Raw genomic sequence first — 16,219 nt, forward strand, 5'->3', positions numbered from 1 at the left:
AGACAACAGAGGGAATAATCTGCCAGACTTTGAGTACCCAACACTTGAATTTGAACTTGCCACCATTCCACCAATGTAGCAAGCCTTCCACAGAACCTGGAATAGACCAAACCTGATCCCACCAATCTACTATGTCAGACCAGCACTCCCACACCAGAGGAGAAATCAGAAGCACATGAGCAGCAGTTTCTACCTCAGCTTAGCAGAAAACACATAAATTATTAGCACTCACATCAAGACCCCAATTCTTTGAAGGAAGGTTGAGGTTTTAACCCTACCTCGCCAAGCCAACCAACAAAAAAAATTGCATTTTTGGAGGGACAAAACTCACTCACACCCCTATTGGGACTGTCAAACCAGGCCCACTAGCTACAGCCCACCACCTCCACACAGAAGCTACTGTGAACTACCCTGATCTCTCTGCTAACAAAGAGCAAGAGTCCTCAACACCAAATCTGAGACAAAGAGATAAGCCAACATGCCTAACAACCTCTGCAAATCCTCTTCTTCCCAAGCTAACAGATTCCTTCTAAATTGAAGTTGCCATCCTTCTGAGGCACCAATCTTTACTCTGATCTACTACAGAGAATCCTCATTCTCTGTGGATAAACTTAACAATCTAGGAAATTCAGCCTTCAAACCTCTGTTATTGAGCTAGGAATCATACCAGAACTTTATTCTCCTTCCATTGCCAACTATGATTTTGACTTAGTCTCCAAAAAATTCACCCAGTTGTTGATTAGCCACAAATAGCTGCGAAATATCCTTCCAAACTATTGAGACCCCTACTGACTAATTCATTGTAGGTGTCCATCCCCCACTAATTCTGCCATACCTAGAATAGATCACAGATTTCCATAGAGCTTTATCATCACTGCCATACCTCCACCACCACATCAACAGCAAGCATTCATTTGCCTCACCTAGGTCCCTCACTCCCAAACCTCCTTGATTCTTGCTATTTGTGACCTCCTTCCATTTGACCATGTGCACTTTCCTGTTGGTAGCAGAACCTTTCCACAACAAATTGGCCTGAAGTTTTGATATAGACTTGACAACCCCCTTTGGCATTTTAAAGATGGAAAGAAAATAGATTGGCAAATTGGACAGGGCTGATTTGATCAAAGTCAATTTACCAGCAAAAGACAACAATTTCCTCTTCCAAGAAGAGAGCTTCTTCTGAAACTTATCCACTACTGGAGACCATGTGCTCTTTCTTCTGGGATTGGCCCCTAAAAGCAAGCCTAAAAAATTAAAAGGCAATTTCTTAGGTAGACAATTCAACACCTTAGCAAATTCCTTAGTTTGGTCTTCTTGATAGCCCACCCCGCATACCACACTTTTGTGAAAATTTATCATTAAACCAAATATCACCTCAAAGCACCTCAATACCCTCTTAATGTTCAAAATTTTCTCCATGCTACCTTCACAAAAAATGATAGTATCATCTGCAAATTGAAGATGTGAAATACCCAACTGATCAAAGCCAACTGAAGCACCTTTAATCAGGCTCTTCTCTATTGCCCTTTCCAACAAGAGATTAAGACCTTCAGCTGCAACAATGAACAAAAATGGAGATAAATGATCACCTTGCCTTAACCCTTTCTGTGGTTGAAACTCCTCAATGGGTGCACCATTGACTAATATAGACACCATAGTTGTTATAATGCAAGTCTTCATCCACCTAATCCACCTTGCACCAAAACCAAATTTACCCAACATTGGTAGCAAAAATTCCCAATTTAATGAGTCATAGGCCTTTTCAAAATCAATTTCAGAATGATGCCTTTATTCTTGGCTTTGTGCCACCCATCTACCACTTCATTTGCTATCAACACACCATCTAGGATGTGCCTACCACTGACAAATGCTGACTACACATCACGAATCACAGCTCGAAGCACCAGCTTCATTCTTTTGGACAACACCTCGGCCAAGATCTTAAAAATGGAGCTGACCAAACTAATTGGCCTATAGTCTCCCAATCCTGAAGGATTATCCTTCTTCAGAATAAGCGCAATGAAAGAACTATTAACCCCACTCGATAGTTTAGCATTTGTGTGAAATTCATGAATCATTTGAATTATCTCACTTTTCATAACAAGCCAACACTTTTGGATGCATGCAAGATTAAAGCCATCTGGTCTGGGGGCCTTGTTCCCATCGCAAGCTTTAAGAGCTGCACAAATCTCATCTTCAGAGAACACTGCTTCAAAATTGGCTGCTGCCTCTGAGCTAATAACATCAAAAGGACCTGAAATATTTGGCTTCATAGTCCAATTCTCCGAGAATTGCTGCCTAAAATGCCTAACAGAGCTTGTTTAATCTGAGTACGGTCCTCAAAGCACACCCCCTCCACCTAGACTGAATCTAACATGTTCTTTATCGGTCTCTTGCTAGCCATAATGTGGAAAAACCTAGTGCTTTTATCGCCATTTCAAGCCCAAAGCATTCTGGACTTTTGATGCCACAACCTCTCTTTATCTCAGCTTAATTTCCACACCAAACTTCTAACTTCTCTTCTTCTTCTAATATCCTCATCAGCCAGAGACCTAGATTCTGCCTTTTGATCCCAATCATGCAACTACTCTTCAGCTGACTTTAAAAAAGAATCAATATTACCGAACACCTCCTTGTTCCACACCCTTAAATGAGATCTTAGTTGTTTCAATTTCCTCATAAGTCTATACCCTGCCCATCTTGACACATGAATGTTCTCCTAGAGCTGTTTAACTCCAGGCATAAAGATAGGGTGTGAAAGCCAATGATTTAAGAACTTGAAGGGTTTGGGGCCCAATTCCTTTCATCCTCCTTTAACAGAATTGGGTAGTGATATGATATGGTTCTAGGTAAACCCCATTGCTTGAAAGAGAACTGTTCTAGCCACCTAGAATCCAACAGGAATCAATCTATCATACTCCATCTTTTCCCATCCAATGCATTACACCAGGTAAACTGTCTACCTAGCATAGGCAGATTTGTCAAATCCAATTTGTCAATAAGCTCATTAAAGTCCTTCATCACCCTCTCTCTTCTTGAACACCCTTTCCTCTCACTCATAAATCTAATTTCATTGAAATCTCCCCCCAACACACCAAGGACTTGGATAATGAGGGTATACATTTACAAAAACCTCACATAGCTGTCTCCTACATACAATCTCATTTAGGGAATAAATATTGACAATGACACACTCAAAAGAATAGCAAGATGTACCTGATAGGAGAATAAAATTCTTACTACAACACCATTCTCTAAGCTTAAAGACATCTGGCCTCAAATGCACAAAAGTCCACTTACACTACCATCTAAGTCCACCCCTAGAAAATCTATCTCTTCATAAGGCCAAATGGTTTTCACAAAACAATCATCCATAGTACTTCTTTTTGTTTCTTGTAATAATAATAGATCCACATTCCTATCCTTCACCAGGTACTTAATTTTCTCCCCTTTTTTTTGGCCTTCTCAACACTCTAACATTCCAAGATAAAATTTGCTTGACTAAACTAACGTTTCACCCCCATTTCCCTTGTTGGCAACCAATTAGTTTCTGTTTGCCCCTACTACACCTGCAAGTCTTGCCAAGTCATTCTCCTCTAATTCCACTATCTTACTCACAACCTCTTCCTCTTGACCTTGGTACTGCAACCCCAGAACTGTATCCTACCTTCAGTGTTGTCTGCGCCTCTTCAATTAGATTTCTCCTTCTAATCCTCGAGTGACTTTGAGAGGATGACAAGGAGGAAGCTACTGCTGCTGCTGTGACTCTGAAAATGACTCCTCTTTGGAAGCCAAGGTTGCCGACCACACCCCTTTAATGCAATGGTAATACTGCATCATCACTTACATGTAAACATAGTTAACCTTACTATTTAGATGTGAAATTATTGAATTGTTAATTATAATTGACAAGCAAAATTCACCCTCTATATGTTGTTTTACTATTGGTTAATAATACAATATGTCAATAATGATGTAATATCACTGTTTAATTGATTTTTCTCAAATTTTATATAAAATTTGTATTTGAAAATTAGTTTTAATTTATTTTCAGTTTAAACCATCTTACAAAAGAATTTGGGGTCACTACTATGACTCCCGTTGTTATCTTGTATGTTGTGCTTTAAATAGTGTAAATATATCAAACTCAATATTATATTTTTTATTTTCAATTGAAATAATGTAATCTTTTTTATTATTATTTTGAAATCAATCTTCTAACCACAATAAAAAAAGTAAATTGTTAAAGAATTCGAGGGTAAATTATACAAATAGTCCCTATAGCTTACACGATGTGTTAATTTGGTCCCTGTTGTTTTAATTTGTTCAATATTGCCCCTTAATTTAACGATCTGTGTCATTTTAGTCTAATAAATAATGGTTATTAAGTTGGTAGACGGAAAATCAAACTATGTGTCAATTTGGTCCCTGTAGTTTACACAATGTGTCAATTTAACACATTGTATAGACTTTCCGTCTCCCAAACTTAACAATTGTTATTTATTAGACTAAAACGACAAAATTTGTTAAATTTAGGGACAAAATCGAGCAAATTAAAACAATAGGGACCAAATTGACACATCATATAAACTACGTGGACCATTTACATAATTTACCTAAAATTCAAATTTAAGACATTAGTCTCAGTGGATACTTTTTGTTAGTGAGAAGTCCACAATTTATAAAATAATTTGGTGAGAAATTCTTTTGTTTCTTTTAAAGAACATTTTGTTTTCAATTTTACTCCATAATTTATCTATTAACTTTTTTTAATCTGTTGACTTTCGTTGACTATCTGTTTAAATTTTTTCTATCGGTTAAATTTGTTTTTCCTATCTGTTCGAAATTTTCCCTATTTGTTTAATTTTTTCCCCTATGAGTTCAATTCCCAATTTGTTCAATTTTTTTACCCTATCTATTCATTTTTTTTACTATATCAATTCAAATTTCCCTTATGTGTTCAAATATTTGTCCAAATAAAATCTATCTATTGAACTTTATCTATTAAAAATTATACCTGTTCAAATTAACTATTGAAATTCTATGATCTTTTTTCTATCTGTTGAAAATGAATAGATAGAGGATTCCGAAAGAAGAAATCAACCCCTATCTGTTCTCCACTCTCTTCCAAACCAAACAAAAAGAGAATCTCCAATGGGATTTTATCATCATCATTATCAACAACAACAACAACAACATCAACAATAACAAAAACACAACCTATCTGTTCAAAGCACTTTAACAGACAACTACACACACATGCACAATTAACAACAATAACCAAAAAAAAAAGTGACGAATTTGAAGGTTAAACTCACACATACACAATGAACAGATAAAACCTTAACCAAAAAAAAAAAAAAAAAATCAGATATGTTGAACAAATAAAACCCTAACAATAATACCCTAACAAAAAAATTATCTCTCTTTTTTTTCTTTTTTTTTTCTTTTTTCTATCTGTCAATTTAGATCTAAGAAAAACCTCACCCAAAAAAAAAATTCAGATATGAGAATTCCAATCTGAGAAAGCCCTAACAAAAACCAGAAAGAGAGAGAAAGGTTTGGGGAAATTAAGGGTTGAGAAGAGATGAGAGAAAGAGAGAGAGAGAGAGAGAGAGAGAGAGAGAGAGAGAGAGACTTTGTGATGGTCTTCTGGCATTGTTGATAGCGCCAACAACAACATATTTGAGCCAAGAATTTTTTTTTTTAAAAAAAACTTCATGCCCAAAAGCAATTCAGCAACAATATCTATTTCTCAAAATCATATTCATATATATATATATATATATATTTCTTAGATCTGAATCCAAATATATATATATATATATATAAATTGATCAAGATTTTTCATAAAAAAATCATAGATTTGTTTAAAAAAAAAAATACCACAGATCTGGTAAAAAAACCAACACAACAACCGCGATGTTCAAAGGCGTTGACGTTGAGGCGGTGGTGCTGTGGCAGAAGGAGGTGTTGTGGAACGGAGGACAACGATTGATGAGTCACATCACTAGATTGGTGTTATGAACTCGGTAGTATGTTTTTTGCCACCACTTCAGTTGGATTCTACAATGGTATGCAACAACAGTGGTAGCAGGATCGCCGTTGCGGACTGTACACACCTCATTTTTTACCGACCTCAAGACTTAGACGTCATCGCTTGTGCACTCTATGATTACGATTGTATTTGTTCACTTTGAGTGCCCGAAGTCCTCGGTGGAATGCCCTGTCTTTGAGCCTTCAAAGCTTGTCCATTTTGTGCTTTGTTTTGGACCAAAAGCTTGGTGTTTCGAGTCTGGAACTTGTAGTGACTTGTCAGCCACCACCATAGGCTGTCAGCCGTGGCTCATGGTTGTTAGCCATTGGTGTGGCCGGTCGGCCATCAGTGGTGGCAGGTCGGCTACTAGTGGTGGCGGACAGCCACCAGTGTCTTGTTCCAAATATTTGTTGACAATTGTGCCAGCTGTTAACACAATGAGTTGCATCTCCTTACACGTGTATGATAGGATGTTTCTAAGCTCAAGGCTTGTTTTTCTATATATATGGGGGTTCCTTCCCCATTTTTGAGGGTTAGCAATTTTGGAACAAAATTCTCTCTCTCTCTCTCTCTCTATCTCTCTCTCTCTCTCTCTAGCAATTTTGTGCATAATTGCTTGGATACACTCCACTTTTGTCTATCAATCGTTAACAAAAGTTGCTAGTCTTTGGGCTGAGGTAGCTTGGGACTTGTTTTGAGCTCTAGGAGGAGGTTTTGGCTTGGATTGTTGGCCAAATTGTGTCTTGGCTTTAAGAGGTATAAAACTTGCTTTGTTAGCTTGTTTTAGAGACTTGCTTTGCCATCTTCTTCTATTGTTTTTGGGCTGTTTTGGGGCTGGTTTTGAACTGTAAAAAACTCTATTTTTGTGGCCTAAAAGTGTTGGTTTGAGACCATTTTCAATTAAGAGATGGTTCACCCTTCTTGCTTCTTTGTTTGTAAAGTTTTTGTACCTTTGTTCACCACTTTGAAACCAATTTTTTTTTTTTTTTTTTTTTGCCTTTTAACCACTAAATTTTAGAGATTTTTCAGTGGTAAAAAACTCATTTTGAAGTCCAAAATTTGAAGGGGTTAGCCTCCCCTCATTGTGTCTTATTTACATGCCTAGTTAGCCCCATGTATTAACTTAATGCTTTAGCTTTTTGTGGCTCATGTCTAGCATGTTTTGAACTCTGTTTTGAGCTATTTTTCCACTACTTTGGTTGTTTGGTACTTTTGAGTCTTGTATTGCATAGTTGTAATGAAAGTCCTTTCACTAGCTTGGTGTTTTAAGGCTTTAACCACAATTGGTTTGAGTTGATTGCATGTTTTAGTGCTTTTTCTTACATAATTTCAGCACTTATATGGCTTGTTTGGTTTGTATTTGATAAACATGTTTTGAGATAAAAAGTACGAAAATTTGTTTGGTTTGATTTTTTTTCAAAAGATGTTTTGAAAAATTATTTTGAGAGAGAGTTTTGGAAAAAGTGATTGATTTGATGTGTATGAGAGAGAGATTTGTTTGAAAAACTTGTAAACCAAACAGGTTTTGGAAAAAATTTTTGAGAAAATTTGTTTGATTTGATTACTTTTGAAAACTTATTTGTAGAGAATTTTTCCCAAAATTTTTTGAGAAACACAAACCAAACAAGGCCATAATCTCTGCAATCTCCCTCATTTCTTCACCTTTTCATTTGCTTGGAGGGTTGTTTTAACCTTAGGGTTGTTTAAGCTTCAAATTAAGGCTCATGCTTAATGGTTTAATCCTCCTTAGAAGGCTCATTACTAACAGCATGAAGCTTCTCTCATGCCTTAAACTATCCCTTGGTTGACACGTCTTTCATCTTAGAAGACACTCACCAATGGACAAATTGATTAATGAATGATTTAGTAACTAAAATGTGTAAACAAAATTGGCAAGTAAAAGTGACAAGATAAGCATCCTTTTATGTTGCATTGCATGTGTTCAAATCGGACGTTAATTTGAACACAAGGAAAATGGGACATTTCATACTCAAAAGTGATGAAATGTACTATTTCCTAGGTCTCCATTGCCCTTGATCATGCATGATAGGGTGATGGTCATTTTGGTCTTATTTTACATTTATTAAACTTGCATAATTGGTTTCACAAGCCATCATGCAATGAAATTGCTTGATTGATGGTTTATAAACCAAAATTTGTCCCTCCTTTGATTTCCCCATGAAAAGAAGAGGCAAAGTGTGCAAACAACCCTTGAGGAATACACTATTTTGCTATGTTTGCTCTCTATTGCAGTAAGGAAGTCCAGCTTATCAGTGGCCGACAGCCTCCACCACCAGCCGATCGGCCACCATTGGTAGTCGACCGGCCCCTTGTCGGCCATCAATGAAATTTGCACAGTGTGTTGGTAAGGTGGAGCAAAGGTGTTCTGGAAGTGGGCAGAATTATTGGTGTTCAATGTGCAAACAGAGGCATTCAGTAGCAATGCAATGGCTTTTCAGGTGGAAATCGAGCATGCATGGGCCTCCCTCGCTTCCTGGGATTAGCTAATTTGTTTAATTAGAAATAGATGAAATATGTGTTGTAATTAATTAGTTGTAGCTAATTAAGTGTTGTAAATAATTAGTTAGTTTTACTAGTTATTCAATTTCGTTTTGTAATTAGTTAACTAGAATAGTTAATTAATTCGGTTTGTAATAATTAGTTAGCTAGTAGAGCTAGTTAATTAGATTGGAGTTTTTTAATAATTAGTTAGCTTAGTCAGCCTAGTTAGCTAGTTAGCTTTTATTCATTAAGACCCGCTTTCGCGAGGGCATAATGTTGTAATAAGTGTGCATGCGTGCGTGTGTGTATGTCTTCCAACCCCACGTCTTTCTCCCTTTTATTTAATCGCTTTTGATGGTTAGATTAAGGACATTTTTCAAATTAGCATACCTTATGCTTGCATCCATTCATTTGTATTGCATGCACTGAGGCTCAGCGCATCATTCAAACTGCATTGTTATTTCAAATAATTCTTTGAATACGTGTTTAACCGCATGTTATCAAATCGATTTATATGCCATGCTTAGTAGCCGAGCCTATTAATTGCATTATCGTATGTGTTGCATTAAGCATCTTGTATAGTTGGGAATTATGCATATTTTTCTAACTCATATCTTCTTAGCTTGGAGTATTAGGTGAGTTTTTATGCTTTAGCATACTTGCATGAATGCAAATGTTTCCATGATTAGCATGCTTGCCATGAGGCTAAATGCATATTTGATTAACTGCTTGAAATGCCTGTGGATGAAGGCTTGTTGTTTGAATTGGAATGATTCAACGAATGTGCATTTTAAGCCCACTTTATTGAGTGGAAAATTCTGTTTTAAGCCCACTATGTTTGGTCGCAAATCCACAAACTTTAAGCCCACTTAAGGTGGCAAATTCAAACCATTTTCGCAAACAAACATGAGTTGAATTGTTCCAAATTGAGCAAATTAGTCTATACTTGCTTGTACACATCACATAGTAAAGCTAGCTTAATAACCGGAACAAGGGCACATAATGTATATAAAAATCATATCATGATTAGTAGAGGCCGATCTTTGATTGGGCGAGCAGGCGTGCTCAATTCATAGCCTTCCCCTCTCATACCTAAGTTCCCGAGTTGAGGCAACTTTGGTGATGACGGACACATGGCCTTTGGCACGAGTCATAGGTTTCTTAAACTTCCCCAAAAATAAAATATTTAGGTGGCGACTCTGTATCTGGCGAAGTAGTCCAATTTTGGCACTTTTTGATTCAAAATCAATTTTTCAAAATGATTTGCCGAATTTTGACTCTTTGATGTTTATCAGTTTCACATTGCACTTGTGAGATGAGATTCAGGACCGCGGGAGTCCGAACTGTAGGGCTTATTTTTGAGCATCCAAAATGGGGCACGAAAAAGGCAAGCTACAGTTTTTGGCGACTCTGCTGGGGATTTAGAGAACTTGGCTCGAACTCATGATATGTTATTTTATCTACACTTATGTGTTTATTTGCATTTGCATTTGCGTCGGTGCACCTAAGTCACAGTGTTTGCTATCTACTATACTTGAACGGTTTGCTGGAGGCTTGCTTGGAAAAGCTTGCTAAAAGGCTGACCGGTTGCGGGCTCTGCCACGATGGGAACATAACCCTTGGATCTGGACTACCACTGTACCGTTTGATCATCCTTTCACTTCTCGGTGTTAGGTGTGAGAGGTATATTAGGTAGTCTTGTTAAGGTACCCTTTTTGACCAATCGGCCTAGTTATATATTGAAAGTTGTGGAGACTGTTCCAAACTAGGACAGGTTGCTTACCCAAATTCAAGATTGTGTGAAACACTTTGCTTGAGTAATGAACCCTAGTTCCTGATGAAACTAGGACAGGGTAACCCTACCCTATCATAGGGGTGTTTTGGCTCTTATTTAGCTGGTATGTGCTTTTAGAGTGAAACTCTACAGGAATGTATGTATCAGTTGCAAATTTGGGCATCAGTTTTGGGGCAAAAATTAGTATTAAGTACAGTTCTCCAGCTTATGATTGTAACTGCGTGTTGTTTGTGTCTGAGCCAAGGTACTATGCGGTTTCTTATTTTTGTTTTCTTTTTGCTTTGTTTCTTTTTGCAAGGTAGTTTTTCATCATTGCTTCAGACGATTTTGTTACCCCCCAAGCACTCTGGACCCGTGTGAGAAGAATTTGCAGATCTGGGGATCTTGTCAAGGGACAACCAGTGTTTGTTTCACTCCCACCGGTTACCAGACGAAGGAGGATTAGGCAGAATTCACCAATCCAGCAGTCACCTTTTACTTTGCCTGCGCCCAATCAGGCCCAATCTTCTACTTCTACTCCAGAAAGAGAGTATTCACCAGTTCTGATAGCTCAACATCTCCCAGTCAGCATGGAAGATATGTTTCGTCAGCTCCAGGAGACCATCGAGACTATGTAGCTAGATGCTGTCTGCCAAGTTAAGGTCAAAGCCCGCCAAGTTGAGGTTGCAGCCCGCCAGGCAGAAATGATAGATAGGCTTTAGCAATAGTAACCACAACTGGCAGTAGCCTCTACATTCTATGCACCTCCAACAGGAATTCTGCCACCCGGGGTCATAGTCAATGTCCAAGAGAATATGGGCATTCCGGCAGATCCGATCCCACCTCAGGCCTCCAAGGCACCAGTTTGCCAAATGGAGGCGCAATTTGAATTCGAAGTTGACCCTACTGCATTGAAGGTCAACAACATAGAAAAGCACTTCAAGCGGGCACAGGGCATGAATTCAATCCCTGACAATGAGGATAGATACACAAGCTCCACAGTGACTCTGCCGGATAAATTCAAGATGCCGCACATAGACCAATTTGACGGCTCCGGGGATCCCATGGTCCATTTACGATTATTCTCTGATATCCTACGACCAATGGGTCTCACCAGACTTTAAAAGCTGTCGCTTTTTGGCTGGACCCTGTCAGGTATAGCGGCCATCTATTACGCAAAGTTGGAAGACTCCATGAAACAGAACTGGGAGGAAATGGCCGAGGCCTTCATCGCGCAATACACCTACAATATGCAAATCGAGGTCACTACTCGTGATCTTAAAACGACCCGTCAGGAGCCGAAGGAGGGCTTCTTGGACATTGTGACCCGATGGAGGGACAAGGCCTCTATGATGACTATTCGGACATCTGAAAAGGACCAAATTAGAATAGTGGTCCGTAACTTGGAAGGGAGATTATTACAGAAAATGATAGTCTTGCCTTTGTTTACATTTGCTGGGCTCCATGAAATAGGGGTTCAAATTGAGGATACAATGAAGCAGAAGCTGGTAGACCATGAGAAGGAATAGCCCAAGAGGCCCTTTACACACAGCTCCAACGCAAACATGAGTGGTGGCACCTCTGCACGGCCTTCAGATGTGAGTATGGTCACCACCACACCCAAAACTACCAACCCGTTCACTAACACCTCTAACACAGCTCCACAGACCTCAACTAGCCAGGCCCGATCTCAAAGGGTCTTTACCCTGCTCTATATGCCTTTATCCAAAGCCCTAAGGGTCCTAATCAAAAAGGGGTACCTTAAGCCGTTAGAACAACGCCCTCTATTTGATCCTCTCCTCCCGAGACATAACTCGGCCAAATATTGTCCTTTTCACCAGCAGCACGGTCACGACACTGATCAATGCTATAGGCTGTGTCATGAGATTCAAGATCTCATTGAGAACATGGTGATAGCGCCTCCCCAAAAGCCAAACGTCACTACAAATCCTCTCCCACCATATAACCAAGTCCCTCCACCTCGGTATATAAACCTCATCCACACACTGGCCATCCCTTATGACCCTAGTATACATATCACCACCTACCAAACCCAGCATTGTTCATCCCTGAGAGCACGGACTTGTGCATGATGAACATGTCTTCATTCCAACCTGAACTAGTGGTGGTGACAGTGGAAGATAAAAGGAGGTTCGCCTTGGTGGAGAATGTCAGCTCGTTACCTAAGGACTCTGAGGATTTATCTGAGGGAATGTACAACCTGAGCTGTTATATTGTGCCAATCAATCAAGCTAAGCCAGAAGTGGTGTTGTCAACTGGAATGGAGGTCAGCGTAGTTCAAGAAGATGGGCTGAGTCAGGTATTAGATGATCTATCCGACCTGGAGGAGGACGTGGACAATTTTCAATTCTCTGATGAGCAAGATTAAGGGGACGTGCATATTGATTTGTTTGATCTAAACGGGTCAACATACAATTCTGGGTGGCTAAGTGATGAACCCGATAAAGATGAGGGAACTGAATCAAAGCTGGAAGAACAGAAAGTGAGAACTGCTGCAATGGCTGGAATGGCAGGTGGAAAGGGTAAACTATCAGAAGACACCAGTGAAAAACAATTCGCTCAGGAACTGGACCTTGTTAGTACTGTACATACAGAACAAGAAGCCGCACTGGAGCAGTTTTGGCAAGAAATGAGTGAACACGATCAGAAAGTTGGAAAAGCTCAACACCCTACAGGGAATGTTTGTGATAATAGAATGATCTGAACAGAGTCGGACGAGTGCTTGTTGGCTGCCGAAGGGGTCTAGTGGGATGACGACGACCTACACTTGGCCCATACCGATGAGGATTGTTGTGAAGACCTTCCTGACAATACTTGGTATGTGGAAGAAGTAGACCATATGACAAAAAGTGGCCGATACTTCAAGCCACCGCATCTGGACCAACCCGAGGCATCCGGGCAAGACGAAGAGGTAGAGAAACAAATGGAAAAGCAGTTAGAGAAAGAGGCTGTACTGAAATAATTGAAGAAGATTCAAGCTGATACATCTATCTGGGGTCTGCTTATGGCTTCGCGAGTGCACAGACAGGCTGTACTATCGGCGATGGATAAAGCTAAATTGTTCATCGACACCATCTCGAAACAACTGGTGGGATTAGTCTTCCTAGGAGGCGTTGCGCCAACTTTGACATTTTCAGACAAGGAATTACTGCCATAAGGCTCTGCACACAACAAGCCTCTATACATATCCGTAGAGTGCCGAGAAAAGTGGATACCAGTGGTATTGGTCGACACCGGGTCAGCAATCAACGTTTGTCCTTGTCGAACGACTTATGCTATTGGTATGAAACTGGCCGATTTTGTGCCTACAGCCCAGGTGATCTGGGCGTATGACAATACAAGCAGAGAAGTAATGGGGACAGTACAGATTAGAGTACAGGTTGGCCTAGCTCAACAGGACATTGAGTTCCATGTCCTGGATGTTCCAGCCACTTTCAACTTACTACCTGGGCGACCCTGGCTGCACCAAGTGAAAGCTGTCTTTTCCACCATCCACCAAATGCTGAAGTACCCCCATGGGAAAAGGGTAGCCATAGTCTTTGGGGAATTCATCTATACATCCTCCGCCAGAGGTCACTACACATGTGCTGGAGATCGTGCATGGCGAAGAGGATGTTTTCATTTCTGGGTTTACCTTGGCTAAGGCCCAAGCAGTTCAGAATATCTTGGCCATCGATGGGGGCTTATATATCAGCGCCCAATCTGTATGCTTCACGAACAAGCTCCAACACATGCCAGGAATGGGACTGGGAAGGAGTGGCTGGAAGGGTGTTACTGCATTGGCCGATGTGCCATATAACCCGTATGCCTTTGGTCTTGGCTATACGCCCACCAAAGAGGACTGGGTAAGAAAAGGGAAAGAGATGGCCGGTAGAGCTAGAGCTAAGCAGACCGGGAAGCACTATAAGCTTGTGCACCGACCTATCTAAGGAACCCTGAATGGTTATTTCGTCCGGGAAGGTGAAGACTTCCCATTTTGCGGTTTCCCTGAGCTCTGGTTAAACTCTGAGAGGCAGCGGGTTCCCAATTTTGAGATTTTCTTTGACTTACAGCTACAAGACCGTGATACAGAGGAACAGACTAAACTAACCGCTAAGGCCGAAAGAGCACAGAAAGTGATTCCGACAGTAATGAGTCTAAAGTAGGAGCAGAACTGGCATGTCTTCTTTCGGATCCTCAGATCAACTCAGAGAACTTGGCGGATAACCTGACCATTTCCATGATCGAGGACCAATTGGGTGCGAACCCTTCTAGCAGCATCTTGGATGCATATGACGCACCATCTCTCATTTGGCAGCTGGAGGAGGGTTACCTGTCTAGCGGTTCTGAGTCGGGTAATGAACCAGAATCTGATTCCACAAAGTCTGTGGAGTCGAAATCAGATTCTGGTTCTTCTAAATCTGGGTCTAGTATTCCTGGGGTTGATAACTCGGATGCCGAGGTTTTGTCCATGTCGTCCTTTTCTTTTTCTTTTGAGTCGGCTGTAACTGAGGAATTGGATGAGCTGGACCCTTTGAATGAGAATGCCACCACAGATTTTGAGTATTTCTCCGTGCCTCTTGTTTATTGCATTGATCATGATTTTCAAGGTTTTGATGAAAACGATGAGGAAGGAATTCCTCTGGTTTTGAAAAGTTTGATTAATCAGGAGGAGGAGAGGTTTGCAAAACCCCTTGCTGATGAAATCATTGCTTTTAATGTGGGTACTAAGAAGGATCTGCGTCTGGTCCAGATCGGGTCCACGTTGCTATGTTTCTTGATCATGCAGAGGGGCATTGAGGTAGATCCTTCCAAAATTAAGGCCATCCTAGAAATGCCACCACCAAGGACTGATAAGGAGGTGCGAGGCTTTCTGGGTAAAGTGTAATTCATAAGACGATTTATTTCTAAATTAACCTTGACTTGTGAACCACTATTTGGTCTCTTGAAGAAAGGAAAGAAATTTTGATGGGATGACCGATGTTAATTCACTTTAGAGCAGATTACGTGGTACCTTCAGATTCCACCCGTCTTGTCGCCACCAAAGCTGGGGAAGCCCTTGATTCTGTATCTGTTAGTAACAAACACAACGATGGGGTGCATGCTTGATAGGAATCTAAGGACAAGGTGGAGAAAGCCATCTATTACCTAAGCAAGAAAATGCTGGATTATGAGACCCGCTACACCCCGCTGGAAAAAGCTTGTTTAGCCTTGGTACGGGCTACCAGGAAGTCGAGGCACTACTTGTTAGCCCACTCTGTAATTCTGGTTTTGAGATTTGATCCCATCAAATATCTCTTTGAGAAACCAGCGCTTACGGGTAAGCTAGGTCGTTGGTTGCTGCTCCTTTCTGAATTTGATCTGAAGTATGTTACTCGTAAGTCTATCAAAGAGAGAGCAGTAGCTGAGTTCTTGGCAGATCATCTAGTGGAAGGGGATGAAGCAGTAGAATGCCTATTCTCAGATGAAGCTATTCTGTAAGTCGAGGAAAAGATTTGGACAATGTACTTTGACGGGGCATCTAACCAATACGGTTATGGGATAGGGGTGTTACCGATAGCACCCGACAATTCCCATATACCCTTAACCTTCAAACTCCAGTTCAAAGTATCCAATAACAAAGTAGAATACAAGGCATGTATCGCTGGTTTGGAAGCCGCCCTAGAACTAGGGGCAAAAAGGTTGGACGTCATTGGGGACTCGAACCTAATTGTGCCTCAAGCAAAAGGAGACTGGAAGGTCAAAGAAGAAAAGATGAAGATCTATCACCAGACCCTAGATGTTCTGATTCCTAGGATTGAGAAGTTGACCTTGACGCATCTACTAAGAGAGAACAACAGGTTCGTTGATGCCTTACCAACTCTATCTTCCATGATAGACATCCCGTTTGGAATCTGGATGCCTCC

Source organism: Camellia sinensis, chromosome 6 (assembly GCF_055761805.1).
Source record: "Camellia sinensis isolate YWXY chromosome 6, ASM5576180v1, whole genome shotgun sequence".
NCBI classification, from domain to species: domain Eukaryota; kingdom Viridiplantae; phylum Streptophyta; class Magnoliopsida; order Ericales; family Theaceae; genus Camellia; species Camellia sinensis.